The following is a 16,324-nucleotide window of genomic DNA, read 5'->3' as shown; positions in this document are numbered from 1 at the left end:
TACATAGAGTTTTAAATTTTATTTTCAAGAGCGTAATCATGATGCCTGTGGAGGATGGTAAGTTTTTCCAAAAGCGTTAATAGGTCTTTCAGGTGTGATTTCTGCTGATAAAAGGGTGACTGAAAGTTCCTTTAGTTTCTGGACACCTGAAGGTTGTCCTTCTTTTTGTTTGTTTGGCTTTTGTTTGTTTTCTCTTCAGTTTTATTGGAATGTAATTGATTCAGGTAAGAGAAACCCAAGTAAGACGGTAGGTGTTGCAAGAGGGCATCAGAGGGCAGACACACTGAAACCATAATCACAGAAAACTAGTCAATCTAATCACACTAGGACCACAGCCTTGTCTAAATCAATGAAACTAAGCCATGCCCGTGGGGCCACCCAAGATGGGCGGGTCATGGTGGAGAGGTCTGACAGAATGTGGTCCGCTGGAGAAGGGAATGGCAAACTACTTCAGTATTCTTGCCTTGAGAACCCCATGAACAGTATGAAAAGGCAAAATGATAGGATACTGAAAGAGGAACTCCCCAGGTCAGTAGGTGCCCAATATGCTACTGGAGATCAGTGGAGAAATAACTCCAGAAAGAATAAAGGGATGGAGCCAAAGCAAAAACAATACCCGATTGTGGATGTGACTGGTGATAGAAGCAAAGTCCGATGCTGTAAAGAGCAATATTGCATAGGAACCTGGAATGTGAGGTCCATGAATCAAGGCAAATTGGAAGTGGTCAAACAGGAGACGGCAAGAATGAATGTCGACATTCTAGGAATCAGCGAACTAAAATGGACTGGAATGGGTGAATTTAACTCAGATGACCATTATATCTACTACTGCGGACAGGAATCCCTCAGAAGAAATGGAGTAGCCATCATGGTCAACAAAAGAGTCTGTAATAAAGTACTTGGATGCAATCTCAAAAACGACAGAATGATCTCTGTTCATTTCCAAGGCAAACCATTCAATATCACAGTAATCCAAGTCTATGCCCCAACCAGTAACACTGAAGAAGCTGAAGTTGAACGGTTCTATGAAGACCTACAAGACCTTTTAGAACTAACACCCAAAAAAGATGTCCTTTTCATTATAGGGGACTGGAATGCAAAAGTAGGAAGTCAAGAAACACCTGGAGTAACAGGCAAATTTGGCCTTGGAATACGGAATGAAGCAGCGCAAAGACTAATAGAGTTTTGCCAAGAGAATGCACTGGTCATAACAACCTCTTCCAACAACACAAGAGAAGACTCTACACATGGACATCACCAGATGGTCAACACGGAAATCAGATTGATTATATTCTTTGCAGCCAAAGATGGAGAAGCTCTATACAGTCAACAAAAACAAGACTAGGAGCTGACTGTGGCTCAGACCATGAACTCCTTATTGCCAAATTCAGACTGAAATTGAATAAAGTAGGGAAAACCAGTAGACCATTCAGGTATGACCTAAATCAAATCCCTTATGATTATACAGTGGAAGTGAGAAATAGATTTAAGGGACTAGATCTGATAGGTAGAGTGCTTGATGAACTATGGACTGAGGTTCGTGACATTGTACAGGAGAGAGGGATCAAGACCGTCCCCATGGAAAAGAAATGCAAAAAAGCAAAATGGCTGTCTGAGGAGGCCTTACAAATAGCTGTGAAAAGAAGAGAAGCGAAAAGCAAAGGAGAAAAGGAAAGGTATAAGCATCTGAATGCAGAGTTCCAAAGAATAGCAAGAAGAGATAAGAAGGCCTTCCTCAGCGATCAATGCAAAGAAATAGAAGAAAACAACAGAATGGGAAAGACTAGAGATCTCTTCAAGAAAATTAGAGATACCAAGGGAACATTTCATGCAAAGATGGGCTCGTTAAAGGACAGAAACGGTATGGACCTAACAGATGCAGGATATATTAAGAAGAGGTGGCAGGAATACACAGGAGAACTGTACAAAAAAGATCTTCACAACCAAGATAATCACGATGGTATGATCACTGACCTAGAGCCAGACCCTGGAATGTGGAGTAGTGGGCCTTAGAAAGCATCACTACAAACAAAGCTAGTGGAGGTGATGGAATTCCAGTTGAGCTATTTCAAATCCTGAAAGATGATATGCCAGCAAATTTGGAAAACTCAGCAGTGTCCACAGGACTGGAAAAGGTCAGTTTTCATTCCAGTCCCAAAGAAAGTAATGCCAAAGAATGCTCAAACTACCGTACAATTGCACTTATTTCACATGCTAGTAAAGCAATGCTTAAATTTCTCCAAGACAGGCTTCAGCAATATGTGAACCGTGAACTTCCAGAAGTTCAAGCTGGTTTTAGAAAAGGCAGAGGAACCAGAGATCAAATTGCCAACATCCGCTGGATCATGGAAAAAGCAAGAGAGTTCCAGAAAAACATCTATTTCTGCTTTATTGACTATGCCAAAGCCTTTGACTGTGTAATCACAATAAACTGTGGAGAATTCTTCAAGAGATGGGAATACCAGACCACCTGATCTGCCTCTTGAGAAATTTGTATGCAGGTCAGAAAGCAACAGTTAGAACTGGACATGGAACAACAGACTGGTTCCAAATAGGAAAGGGAGTATGTCAAGGCTGTATATTGTCACCCTGCTTATTTAACTTCTATGCAGAGTACATCATGAGAAACGCTGGGCTGGAAGAAGCACAAGCTGGAATCAAGATTGCTGGGAGAAATATCAATAACCTCAGATATGCAGATGACACCACCCTTATGGCAGAAAGTGAAGAGGAACTCAAAAGCCTCTTGATGAAAGTGAAAGTGGAGAGTGAAAAAGTTGGCTTAAAGCTCAACATTCAGAAAACAAAGATTATGGCATCCAGTCCTATCACTTCATGGGAAGTAGATGGGGAAACAGTGGAAACAGTGTCAGACTTTATTTTTTGGGGCTCCAAAATCACTGCAGATGATGACTGCAGCCATGAAATCAAAAGACGCTTACTCCTTGGAAGGAAAGTTATGACCAACCTAGGTAGCATATTGAAAAGCAGAGACATTACTTTGCCAACAAAGGTCCATCTATTCAAGGCTGTGGTTTTTCCAGTGGTCATGTATGGATGTGAGAGTTGGACTGTGAAGAAAGCTGAGCACCGAAGAATTGATGCTTTTGAACTGTGGTGTTGGAGAAGACTCTTGAGAGTCCCTTGGACTGCAAGGAGATCCAACCAGTCCATTCTGAAGGAGATCAGCCCGGGGATTTCTTTGGAAGGAATGATGCTAAAGCTGAAACTCCAGTACTTTGGCCACCTCATGCAAAGAGTTGACTCATTGGAAAAGACTCTGATGCTGGGAGGGATTGGGGGCAGGAGGAGAAGGGGACGACAGAGGATGAGATTGCTGGATGGCATCACTGACTCGATAGACGTGAGTCTGAATGAACTCCGGAAGATGGTGATGGACAGGGAGGTCTGGCGTGCTGCGATTCTTGGGGTCGCAAAGAGTCGGAGATGACTGAGCAACTGAACAAAAACAAAATTGATTCAGAAACATTTTATTAGTTTCAGGTGTACAAATGATGATTTTATATATGTATATAATGCAAAGTGATCACCACAATAAGTTTGTTTATCATCCATCATCTCACTTGGGTACACATTTTTTTTTTTTCTCGTAATGGGTATTTTAAGATTTACCCTATTAGAAATTTTTTGATTATATGATGCAGTGTTAACTTTAGACACCAGGCTGCACATTGCACCCTCTAGCCTGTGTACTGGTAGTTTCTAACTGTGAGTGTGTACCTTTTGACCACTGTCACCCATTTCACCTCACCCCCACCCCCATCTCTGGCAACCACTGGCCTGATCTCTGTAGCTATTACTTGGGTTCATTTAGATTCAACTTATGGATGAGATCATATAGCAGTTATCTTTTTCTCACTTATTTCACTTAGCATAATGCCCTCAAGGTCCATTCTTATTGTTGCAGATGGCAGAATTTCCTTCCTTTCTTGGCCAACTGGAGAAGACAATGGCAACCCACTCCAGTATTCTTGCCTGGAGAACCCCAGGGACCGGAGCCTGGTGGCCTGCCGTCTATGGGGTCACACAGAGTCGGACACGACTGATGTGACTTAGCAGCAGCAGTAGCAGTCCATTTTGTGTGTGTGTATCACATTTTCTTTATTCATTCATGGGCTGATGGTCATTTAGGTTGTTTCCATATCTTGGTTGTTATAAATAATACTGCAGTGAATATGGATAAGATGTTTCTTTAAAGCCCTGTTTTCATTTCCTTCAGAGAAATACCCAAAAGTGGAACTGCTGGATCATATGGTAGTTCTGTTTTTAATTTTTTGAGAAACCTCAAGAAAGTACTGTTTTCCATAGTGGCTGTAGCAATTTACATTCCCACAAATAGTGCACAAGGGTTCACTTTTCTTCACATCTTCACCAACACTTGTTTCTTTTTGATAATAGCCATTCTAATGAGTGGGAGGTGATGTCATTGAGATTTTGGTTTACGTTTCCCTGGTAATTAGTGATGTTGAGCACCTTTTCATGTACAGTAGTCCTGCCTTAGATGTGGTTTTGCTTTCTAAAGTTTTAGTACCTGTGGTCAGCCTCAGTCTGAATATATTAACAGGACAATTCCAGACAGAAACAGTTCATAAGTTTTAAATTACATGCTCTTGTTAGCAGCATTGTGAACTCTTGAGCTTTTGCTTTTGTTGCCTTTGCTTTTGATTGTCATGTCCCAAAAAAATCATGCTAAGACTGATGTTAAGGAGCTTACCTTCAGTGTTTTCCTCTAGGAGTTTTATGGTTTTAGGACTTATGTTTGTCTTTAGAATTTATTTTTGTGTATGTTATAAAGTATGGGGTTAGTTTTATTTTTTACATGTGACTGTCCAGTTTTCCTAACACCATTTAATGAAGAGACTGTCTTTTCCCCATTGCATATTCTTGGCACCTTTATCATAAATTAATTAACCACTTGTGTGTGGGTTTATTTCTGGGCTTTCTGTTCTGTTGATCTATGTGTGCGTTTTTATGCCAGTATCATAATGTTTTGATTATTATAGCTTTGTAATATAGTTAGATGTCAGGAAGCATAATGCCTTCTTTAGTTTTGTTCTGTTTCAATATTGCTTTGGCTGTTCAGTCTTTTGTGGCTCCATACAAATTTTAGGATTGTTTTTTTTCTATTTCTGTGAAAAATGCCATTTGGATTTTGATAGGAATTGCATTGCACCTGGAAGATCACTTTGAGTAGAATGGACATGTAAATTTTGACAATAGTTTTTCATTCCATAAGCATGGAATATCTCTTCATTTATTTGTATCTTCAGTTTATTCATTAATAGTTTCCAGTGTACAGGTCCTTTACCTCCTTGATTAAATTTATTCTTAGTTATTTTGTTCCTTTTGATGCAAGGTAGATGTCATAGTTTTCTTAATTTCTCTTTCTGAAAGTTTGTTTTTAGGATATTGAAATGTGACTTATTTTTGTATATTGGTCTTGTGTCCTGAAACTTTACTGTATTTATTTATTAATTGTAACAGATTTTTTTGGTAGAGTTTGAGTTTTCTATATATAATACAATGTCATTTGCACATAAAGACAGTTTTATTTCTTCCTTTCCAGTTTGGATGCCTTTTATTTCTTTTTCCTTGTCTTGTTCCTGATCCTAGAGGGAAAGCTATCAGCTTTTCACTACTCAGTATCTTTGGGCAGATTTTCCATATTGAGGGCTTTTGGAGAAATGGTCTCTGGGCTTTCAGTTTGGCTGATGCATTTTTATCATTTTAGAATTCCATCTTCAGAATGTTATACAACGTACAGTAAAACTCGGCCTTGGAGATTACTTGAGATTCTTTAAAATATATTTTAAATAAGATAAATTGGAATAAATTAAGTAAATTAAGTTAAAAATTTCATATGGAAGTATATTCCTTTATTTTATTTAAAAACTCTTTATTACCTGCTTTGTATTATAAGTGTGTTTGTTATAGAAAATTGGGAAAGTGAAAAAGTATAAAGAAAAAACTGCACAGAGATGATAATCTCTGTTTCTAATTTGCATGAGTCATCTCTACTAGGCTCAGTATCTCTCTTCTTGTCTCTCTTATCTACCTCAATACATGTATTGCATTTATAATATATTCTATATTTATAAGTATATGATGTATATATTACACACACAAACCCTGCCATGGACTGCCAAAATTTGTTTGCTGAAACCCTGATTCCCAGTGTGACTATATTTGGAGGTAAGGCCTTTAGAAGGAAATTAAGGAAAGGATAAATGAGGTGTTAAGGATGGGACCGGAATCCAGCTGGCCTGTGGCCTCACCTCTCTCTCTCCCGTGAGGTGTGCACACAGGAAAGGTTGTGAAAGCACATAGTGAGACGATGGCTCTCTGTAAGCCAAGAGAGGAGGCCCCAGAATAAACTTTTTGGTGACATCTTAATCTTGAACTTCCAAGGTTCCAGAACTGTGAAAAGTCCATTTCTGTTGTTTGCACCATCTAGTCTGTGGTATTTTGTTCTGGCAGCCCAAGCTAATACACACACACACACACACACACACACTCTCGAATCATTGATATGTCCTTCACACACATTTGAAACAGAAGCTTAAGACATTTTCTATATAATCTAGCGGACGGCTTTAAGTTGACCTGGCAGGTGGTAGCAGATGCTCGTTAAGTGTGAGCTGAACGAGTTGCAGATTCTTCTGCTGGCTGGAGAATGAAGTACAGCACTTGGCCTTCTGAAATCCTGAGTGTACCCAGCAGATCAGAGGCTCATTCCTACTGGGAATACAGAAAATTATGGATGCAAAATACCTGGGAGCTTAAGAAAATACCCGTACCAGGTCCATCTTTAAATGAGATGCTTACTGAAAGAAACTGCAGGGGTAAGTGAAAGTCATTCAGTCATGTCCGACTCTTTGCGACCCCATGGACCATACAGTCCATGGAATTCTCCAGGCAAGAATACCTTTCAGGCCTCCAGGCAAGAAGGCCTTTCCCTTCTCCAGGGGATCTTCCCAACCCAGGGATCAAACCCAGGTCTCCTGCCTTGCAGGCAGATTCTTTACCAGCTGAGCCACAAGGGAAGCCCAAGAATACTGGCATGGGTAGCCTGTCCCTTCTCCAGGGGATCTTCCTGACCCAGGAATCGAACCAGGGTCTACTGCATTGCAGGCATATTCTTTACCAGCTGAGCCACAAGGGAAGCCCCTGCAGGGGTCAGGCATGGTGTTTTTAAAAACTTCTTGACTGACCTACTGGTCTAATAGTTGAAACAAGCAGGGCATGGGTGTAAAGACACTAGTCATTTTTGACTAAGATATAAGTGATCAGGCCAGATTACTGTGGTCATTGAGAGGAAGGATCCGCTGTGGGCCTGAGGAGACTCTAGGTGTTTCCTGGGGGAGGGGAAGGATGGCTAGGACTCAGGAGAGAAAGGATTTAGAGAGCTGTCCCAGGAACAAAGGCTGGAGGTGGGGATAAGTGGGACATATTTCTGTGGGTAAGAACCATGAGGAAGCCAGCTTTATAAGATCAAAGTTTAAGGCCGATGTCAGATTGGAGCTTTCTGGGTTACAATGCATCACTTAAAGTGATCCTTTCACTCTGCTCTATCATCTTGGGTTAAAGTCCATGCTGTATAAAAATGATTTAAAAAAAAAAAAAACACCCTTGTAGATCCTTCTGGTGAACCCTCCTGAGTATTTTGGGCTTCCGTTTAGGTCAGATACACTGAAGTTCTTGTGATCACAAGATCCTGCTCTACTTAAAAAGTCTAGTTAAATATTAATGCAAGGAAATTTGTTCTTGCATATTTTCACACGTAATTTCTTTAATTGGGATTATGCATTTTACATAATTTAAATCCTGACATCTGGGTAATTTGCTCAGCCAGCGAAGGACCGTTTCATCGGAGAGATCTCAGTAGCATCTCTCTGAACTGCCTGCCAGCAGTTAGCTGTTCAGCGCTTACATCAAGAATGTTGTTTCTTCAGTGGGAGGTGTGATGGAAATTGAACTGTCCCTAGGGCTTCTGTTCACTGAAAGGACAACACTAGTTCTGTTTACTGTGTAGCAGCCGGAATGCCGGGAGAGGTCTGTTTGCTAGAACTGGGGAGCAGGCGAGGAGGTTGTCAGGTTCTTCCCTTCCTGCTTCTGCCCTGGTTAGTCCAGGGCTGTTCGCCATCTGTCCTGTGTGTCTCTTTTGATCACGGGTACTAGAACATAGATTGTTTAGGGGGCGTGGGGAGCGAGGCTTTTGCATTCCTACTTCAGTTTTTATAATGTATTAGTAATAGGTGCCAATCTGACATCAACTTTCTGATGGTTGGTACAGATGTGAACACTCGTTAAATTATGATGACTATCTTTTGGAATCCAAGCCTCACATGTAAGCAACTTCCCTTATACGCTTCTGACGTCTCTGGCCATTTGAAGCATTCCTTTGAGGTTCAGGAGCTGCTTTTGCCAGGCTTGGAGTGTGCCCATAGGACTGACGCGAGACAGTCAGCCTTGGGATCAGAGCGGTAGTTGGCCCCTCGCCGACCCCCACCTGCTCTCTTGTTTCCTGAGCTTGGCGTATTGTATTTGCTTTCTGGGGGACCAGGCAGACAATAAACTCACATAACTTTGATAGGCTGGAGTGCTCTGGAAACTGATAGGATGTGGCCTGGGGAGGGAGCGGAGGGCTGCGGTTCTTCTCGTGGGAGGTGAGCTCTCTGTGAGCAGGGGCCTCGTCCGCCTGACTAGCCGGACCTTCGGGCTTCAGAGAGCAGGCAGCAGGCGGGGTACGAGCGGCTGACAGGAAGGGCAAGCTGACATGTAGGGGGAGAGTTTCTCCGCAGAGGGGCAGCGCGCGCCGAGGCCCTGCTGCGGCGAGGAGGCCTCTGGCGCCGCAGGCCGGGGGTCACGTGGAGGGTGAGGCGGGCAGAGCGAGGCGGTGGGCCGGGGCCTGCGGAGGACAGCGCGGGCGCCATTTTGTGCTAAACGCACGAGAAACCGTCGGAGGGCTCAGGGTGCCACCTCTCGGCATTCTGGGGAGAGGACCGTGGCCGTCGTGTGGAGGACGGAGTGCAGGCTGGCAAGAGACGAAGCAGGAGGACCCCTGGGGCTGTCAGAGACCACGCAGGAGGTGGTGGTGGCAGCGGCCGTGGAGACCGAAGGCCCCAGACGACTCCAGCCGCCGTGTGGGTAGAGCTGGTGGACCTGCTGAGGGTTCGCAGGGGGCTTAGAGGCACAGAGAGGGTCAGGGTGACGTCGAGGTCGCACCACTTGATCCTTTCCTTCTTTCTTCAGCCTGTGGATTGCTAAGTCTTTCTTCTCACCAGAACCATCTCTTTCCTTCATCCTCATTCGGACAGGGGTGGTTTCCAGTCCTCCCTGGCCTCTCTGGGTCTGGGGTACCTGCCAGACGCTTTCAGTGCCGGTGGATTTCCGGTCAGTCCTGGATTCTCACTGGCTGTTCCTTCCCTTCCCTGTGTTTGTAATTAAAATCTTATGATTCCAAGAGCATCAGTAGAGCTCTCACACGGAGGTTACTCATTACCAGGCAGCCTTGCAGGGACGTGGATGTGCCTCTAGGCAGCAAAGGTTGTTTTTCTTCACCTCATTGTGCTCTCTGGGAACACAGAATAAAAAGTTATTTCTTGGAGGAAAGTGGAGATCTTGACTCCTTTTTATCCCTGCCGGGTCAGGTTACATGAACAAAGGGTGGAGGAAGGTGGTGATGGTGTTGCAGGCAGTTGACAGGTACAAGCTTCATCCACTCTAGCTATCTTGGCAGCTGTTTCCTTCCTCGGTTACATGGACAGGATTCTTTCTTTGCGCACAAGGATATACAAGAAATTGAAGCTTCTGGGTGAATGCCAGTGTGTACACTTTCAGGATTTCAGAACTAATTGGTTTGTGTTGACTATGACTGTTTACCATTTGTATATTGTAAAAGAAACATGCAAATTACTTAACATTTGCTAGTCAAATTGGTGAGCTATTTTTTTAATAAGTCAGCAATATCTACTTGATGAGCTGTCTGGAAAGTATTACTGGGAAGTGTCAGGACTTTTTTCCCCTAGCAATAAAAGTCTTTTCTGGATATTTATCAGATTTTTGCAACTCTTGCAAACTCTCCAGTTTCCTTATTTCTCATTAAGAGAAGTATGTAAAACAGTTGAGAAGAGTCTTAAGGTTAGTCAGTTAACAGAGTCTATGAGGCTATTCCTTCCTTCCTAATTTCACCTCCCTTTTCTCTCTATTCCTAGTCATCCTGCACGTCCTTGCCAGGTTTGTCTTCTGTGTGTCAGCCAGTCCCTGTTTCAGAGTTCTCAGTGGCTTCCTGGTTTTTGTGGAGTGGTCTCACAGCAGAGAGTGCACTTAACTTCTGCAAACCTGACTGCAACCCCTCCTGACCACGCTGACCTGCTTGTGTGTGATGTGTGGCCAGGAGTGGACACAGACACCAGTCACACAAACCTACATGGTTTCAGGCACAGCTGGTTACATTCAACAACTACTTCAGTTGCTTTTTCTTCTGTTAAATTCAAATGAAATCACAAACAGGTTTTTTGTTTGTTTTTTTTTTCAGTCTTCCCGTCTGCCTTACTCCCTCCCTCCTCCTCACATGCAAGCCAGCCAGGTTCTTTAAGCCCCCTTCATGGCGCCCCCTTCTCTTCTGCTGCTCTAGTCAGATTTGCAGAAGTTAAGTGCACAGTCTGCTGTGAGGCAGTTCCACACAAGTCTCCTAGTTAGCGAAATGCATGATTCTTCATAAACTGAATTTCTACCAGAAAAAGGCCTGACTTTTAATTCTTGGCTAGCAACAACAACAAAAAACATGTAAAAGCACCACCTACTTACAGTGCCAAGTAATCAGCAGTGAACTGAGGGACTGCTGGTGCCTGGTGAGCTCTGCTCCCCCACCTACTCGGTGTGTGGAAACAGTTTCTGTCCCTCTGGAATTCTGAGTTCAGGTGGAGCAGACACATTGCCAGAGTTTTCCCAGTATTTCCCAGGCAAGACCTAGCTCTCAGGAAGGCTTCTCGAGAAGGAGAAACAGGCTTTCTTATTGACAAGTTTTTGTCTTGATTTTCACCTACTTTTTCGGGAAGGCTGTTGTGTTTTGGCAGACACCGGGCTAGATATTAAGGATGTGGTTGTGATGAAAACAGGGAGAATTCCTGCTGAGTCTAACGAAGGGGTGTGGAGTCACATGGGACATGCCAGTGAGTCAGGCCCTGTGGCTTCTCCCTGTAACCCCAGCAGCCCTGCCTGCTCCTCACCTGAACCCCTGGTCACGCCAGAGGAGGCACTGCTGGGGGCAGGGCTTTTTTTTTGTTTATTTAAAGATTTTTTAAAAATTTTATTTTGGATATGGGCCGTTTTAAAAGTCTTTATGAATTTGTTACAATATTGCTTCTGTTTTCTGTTTTGGTTTTCTGGACGCAAGGCATGTGGGATCTTTGTTCCCTGACCAGGGATCAAACCCCTGCCTTGGAAGTGTGGCTCCTTAACCACTGGACTGCCAGGGAAGTCCCTGAACACGGGTGTTAGAGTCAGGGTTGAAGAAAATCATTTTGAACATATTTTTGGAAATGTGATGAACGTCATGTTTAAGTGGACTCTATCTTCTTATACTTTTTGTCAGGCTATAGTTTCCTTTTTCTTCAAACACTGGTTGCCAGAAGCTTTCTTTCAATACAGAATACGTGCAGCCACACGTCTTTGACCACATTCTCTCTTTGGGACCCCGTGTGCCTGGCGTTGGGAAAGGGATTGCCAGCTCTGCTCTGTTAAATATTCCATCTTATCAAAGAGGTGTTTCATCAATTATGTATAACAGTAGATGCCACTCAATAAATATTTTATATGTGATAGATATTTTTGTCTGAAATTACTTTTTCACTTGAGCAATGATTTAAACCCTCGTTTTTAGTTTTATGAGGTGACACTTTTATAATATCATATAGTGACTGCAGCTTGAATGTCATAGAGCTTTAGGGCAGCATTAATCATAAATTCATCTGCCCCCACCCCCGATCCTCAGAAACTTTATGTTAATTCAGGTTTTACCCCTTCTGTGTGTGGAAGAAAATGTGTGTGTGTGTGAGAGAGAGAGTGTGCGTGTGTGTGTGTGTGTGTGTGTGTGCACGCTTGCTGGGGATGAGACAAGTAATGCTTTTGACCTAATGGCTCTGAAGTTATAAATTTAAAATGATTTTTAAAGTCTATGTATGAGACTTTAAGGAAGGAAAAAAAAGTGTTTTTCAGTGGGTTAAACAAAAAAGAACGTTAAATTAAGCCAAGGTGTATTCCAAGCAGTCTCTATAGTTAGAGTGAGTGGAAGCTGTTGAGAGTTTAGAATACACCCCCCCCAGCCCACCCCGCTCTCCTTTTTGGGTTATTGTGTACTTTGATGGGGAAGGGTAATACTCTCACTCTGGACCTTTGAGAACAGCCTCTCCTCTCCTTTTCACATGGACCTGGCGGCCGGGCACAGTCCATGGCTGGGAGCCACCTGCGCTGTGTGCAGCGTCGTCACAGTTCACAGCTACCAGGCCTTCCAGGGAGGACTTTGTTTTATGAAATGAGGCTGTATGATTAAATTCTATGCTGTAATATATATCTTTAAAAAAAAAATCACAGACTTTCCACTTTATGGGCAAGAGGAAAAGCGTGAATTCTGCCGGAGAAGCAGGAGTTGGGGTCGGTATGTTGAGGGTTCATTTCAGCCAGGATTTGCAAGGGCCTTGGTGTGGCGAATTTGGGAAGATGAAGCCCCCAGCCTCTCAGCCTGATATTCTGGGCCTGGTGAGGGAGCTGGCTGATAAGAGGAGTAATTGAAGAACAATGATACGCTTCATTTCCTTTTCTTGAATCTAAGTTATGCATTGGTCATTTCCTCTGCGTATCTGTTTAATGGTTGTTAAATTAAATTGCTTTCTCTCAAGTGGTGATTTTTATGTGTTTTTTTTTTTTTTTTTTTTTTTAAAAAACCATCTTTTATTTCCACTTTGCTCCGTCACCCTCTGGCCTGACTCCAGCTCCGCATGCCTGTGGTGGAGGCTCTGATGTAATATTTAAACAACACAGGATGCGTTTATTCCATCCAGGGATGTGAGGAGTGCCGGCTCTGTTTCTGGCTGTGCTGGGCTTTGGAGTCCAGAACTGGAGTGTGCTCAGCATGTCTGGCCTCACAAGGGGGTGAGGAAGGTGTTCACTCAGAGCACCCCTGCCCCAGAGCCCCCAACAGCAGCACGGGACTGCCTCCTCCACGGCTCCCGTCGGCCTGTGGTCACTGAGCCCGATGTCGTGCTCTGGGATGGGCGCAGTCTCATCAGCCCAGCCCAGCCTGCAGGCTGGTATTTCCACCTTCACTCTGCTGGAGTTTGTCTGCTTTCCACCTGTGCCCATAAGCCTGGGTTTCCAGTCTGCTATCTCAGGGCAGATGGGCCTCCCAGTCTTATCCCCAAGACCTTCCTGCCTGCATTTCTCTGAACTCTGAGTGTCTGCCCACTCACTCACTCACTCATTTGACAGATCCTCATTGAGCAGCATCTCTGTATCAGACGTGAAATTAGGCGTTGGGTTATATTCTAGTCGGGAGACAAGGGATAAGCTCTTCTGTAACGTGCAGAGAGGTAACTGCTAAGAGAGAAACAACTCAGGGTAAGAGACATTGGTGACTGTGGTCTTGTATGGGGTGGTGGGGAAGGAGGCTTTGGGGCAGAGCCCTGTGGAAGTGAGGGCCACGTTTTGTGTGCATTGAAGGCAGGCCTTCTCTCCTGAGGCAGATTTCATTCCCCAGGGAACATTTCTCGGTGTCTGGGGACATCTCAGCCTTGGGGGAGGGATGTGTCTCACTGGCATATGGAGGGCAGAGGCCAGGGGCACTCCTAAGGATCCTGCAGTGAACAGAGCGGCCCTGCATGCGGAGAACCATCTGGTTCAAAATGTCAGGCTGCCAGGGTCGGGAAACCTAGTTGGGGAAGGGAAAGAGTAAACAAGAACAGAGGAAACAGTGGCCACAAAAGCAGAAGGAACCCCCTTAGGAACCCCTGAGGTGGGAGCAGGTTTGGAGAGCAGCAAGAAGCCAGGGTTCGCGGAGAGGAGGGTGCTGGGGGCGAGTGGCAGGAGGTCAGGGAGCAGTGAGGGCACACAGAGCTCTGTAGAACCTTGCAAAGGTTTTGGCTGTGACAGAGCAAAGGAGGCCATGCAATTGACCCTTGCAGAGGAGGGGCCAGCCCTGACATCCCTCTGGCTGCAGAGGAGAGCGTGGCCCCTGGCTTGGGCACGGGCTGGAGCAGCCAGGATTACTGTGGCCGTCTTGCTGGAGGTGCTGGTGCTTGGGGCCAGGGAGCAGTGTGGTGCTGTGGTTTGTTGTTAGATTGGGCGCATATTTTGAAGCTAGAGTCAGTAATGGGTGTTGAAGGGTTTAGAGAAAGACGTGCAAAGGACAGCTTTTTTTTTTTTTTAAAACTTTTTGTTTTGTATTGGGGTATAGCTGATTAACAATGTTGTGTTAGTTTCACGTGAACAACAGAGGGACTCAGCCATACACACACACGTATCCCTCAAACTCCCCTCCCATCCAGGCTGCCACAAAGCACTGAGCAGAGTCCCATGTGCTATGCAGTAGGTCCTTATTGGTTATCCGTTTCAAATATAGCAGTGTGTAGTGTACGTGCAGTTACTCCCTAACTGTCCCTTCTCCCTATCCTTCTCCCTGGCAACCATAAGCTTGTTCTCTAAGTCTGTGAATCTTTGTTTTATAAATAAGTTCATTCGTATCTTCTCTTTTTAGATTCTGCATATAGGGGATGTCATATGATATTGCTCCTTCTCTGTCTGGCTCAGTTTACTTAATATAATATTTTCTAGATCCGTCCATTGGAGAAGGAAATGGCAACCCACTCCATTGCCTGGAGAATCCCAGGGACAGGGGAGCCTGGTGGGCTGCTGTCTATGGGGTCGCACAGGGTCAGACACGACTGAAGTGACTTAGCAGCAGCAGCAGCAGATCCATCCATGTTGCTGCAAATGGCACGATTTCATTCTTCTTAATGACTGATGAATAGTCCATGATATATGTATCACATCTCCGTAATCCATTCCTCTGTCAATGGACATTCAGTTGCTTCCATGTCTTGGCTGTTGTAAACAGTAGGACAGCCTAGTTTTTGGTCCAAGCAACTGTAAGGAAGATTGGCATTTACCGAGAAGGGCTGGTGTGCAGGTGTGGCAGGCAGTGGGAATCAAGGATTGAGCTTTCGAGGTGTTAAGTTTGAGCTGCCTGCTTGGCGTTGCCAAAGGTATATCAAGGCAGGGGGGTTTGTACACAAGGGTGGAGTTTTAAGGGAGAGGTCTGCCTTCCTTCCCCTTAATTTGAGATTTGAGCATCGTTAGCATGCAGTTGAGCTCTCTGTGTCTGTAGATTCTGCATCCATGGATTCAACCTACCACTGATGGAAAATGTTTTGGGGAAAAAAACTTCAGATAGTTCCCCAAGATAAAACTTGAACTTGCCTTGCTCCAGCAAATATTTGCATAGCATTTTCACTATGTTTGCAATGACTTGTGTAGCATTTACATTGTATTAGGTAGTATAAGTAATCTAAAGATGACTTAAAAGTATAAGGGAGGATGTGTGTGGAATATATGCAAATCATGTGTTTTTATGTAAGGGACATGAGCATCCTTGGATCTTGGTATCCAAGGAGGTCCTGGAACCAGTCCCCTCTAGGATATACAGGGATGACTGTGTAGATTGCTAGTAAATTCAGGAGACTCTCGAGTCCCTGGGATCAAAGACTCCATGAAACTGGAGAGGGCCAGAGGGAGGAAGTGGAGGACCACAAGTAGGGAAGTCTGTGGAGGTGGTTTCCTCTGAAGGGGCACAGAGAAGTTGGTGGTAGCTGGAGGGCAATGCAGGCCCAAGGGAGATGGTGGTGGTGCTTGGTGGGAGCTCTGCAGGTGGGGATGGTCAGTGGGTAGAAGGTGGTGCAGACACCAAGGGTTAGTTGCCTCTGGTCCATGGGAGATAATGCACAGGAAGGGGTTGCTGTCATAGACACGCAGAGATGGACCCTAGTCACCGGCAAGAAGAACCAACGAATCAGGAGACATCTAGAAATTAAGTGAAGTAAAGGTTCTGAAGAGGGGGAAAGATTACCTTGTAGTCAACTGGTCCCAGACCCCTTCCTCAGGAAGGCAAGATTTAAGCTTAGCTTCGTGTGAGTGTGTGTATGTGCATTTATAACATATGTATATGAATCTTTATCTGGCAATAAATGTAATTCATTTTATATTGAGCTTTTTATTTGTTCCAAGCTCGCTTTGCCCACCATATGCCAGG

General features: G+C 44.3%; 1 protein-coding gene across 11 annotated transcripts in view; it reads left to right on the top strand.

The window, feature by feature from the left end:
* KIF16B (kinesin family member 16B) overlaps positions 1 to 16,324 on the top strand; it is a 301,609-nt gene that overhangs the window by 131,436 nt on the left and 153,849 nt on the right. The gene's annotated exons all lie outside the window — the stretch shown is intronic.

The sequence above is a fragment of the Bubalus kerabau genome, chromosome 13 (assembly GCF_029407905.1).
Source record: "Bubalus kerabau isolate K-KA32 ecotype Philippines breed swamp buffalo chromosome 13, PCC_UOA_SB_1v2, whole genome shotgun sequence".
NCBI classification, from domain to species: domain Eukaryota; kingdom Metazoa; phylum Chordata; class Mammalia; order Artiodactyla; family Bovidae; genus Bubalus; species Bubalus kerabau.
The sequence above is the reverse complement of the archived record's forward strand: the minus strand, read 5'-3'. Positions and strand labels throughout refer to the sequence as shown.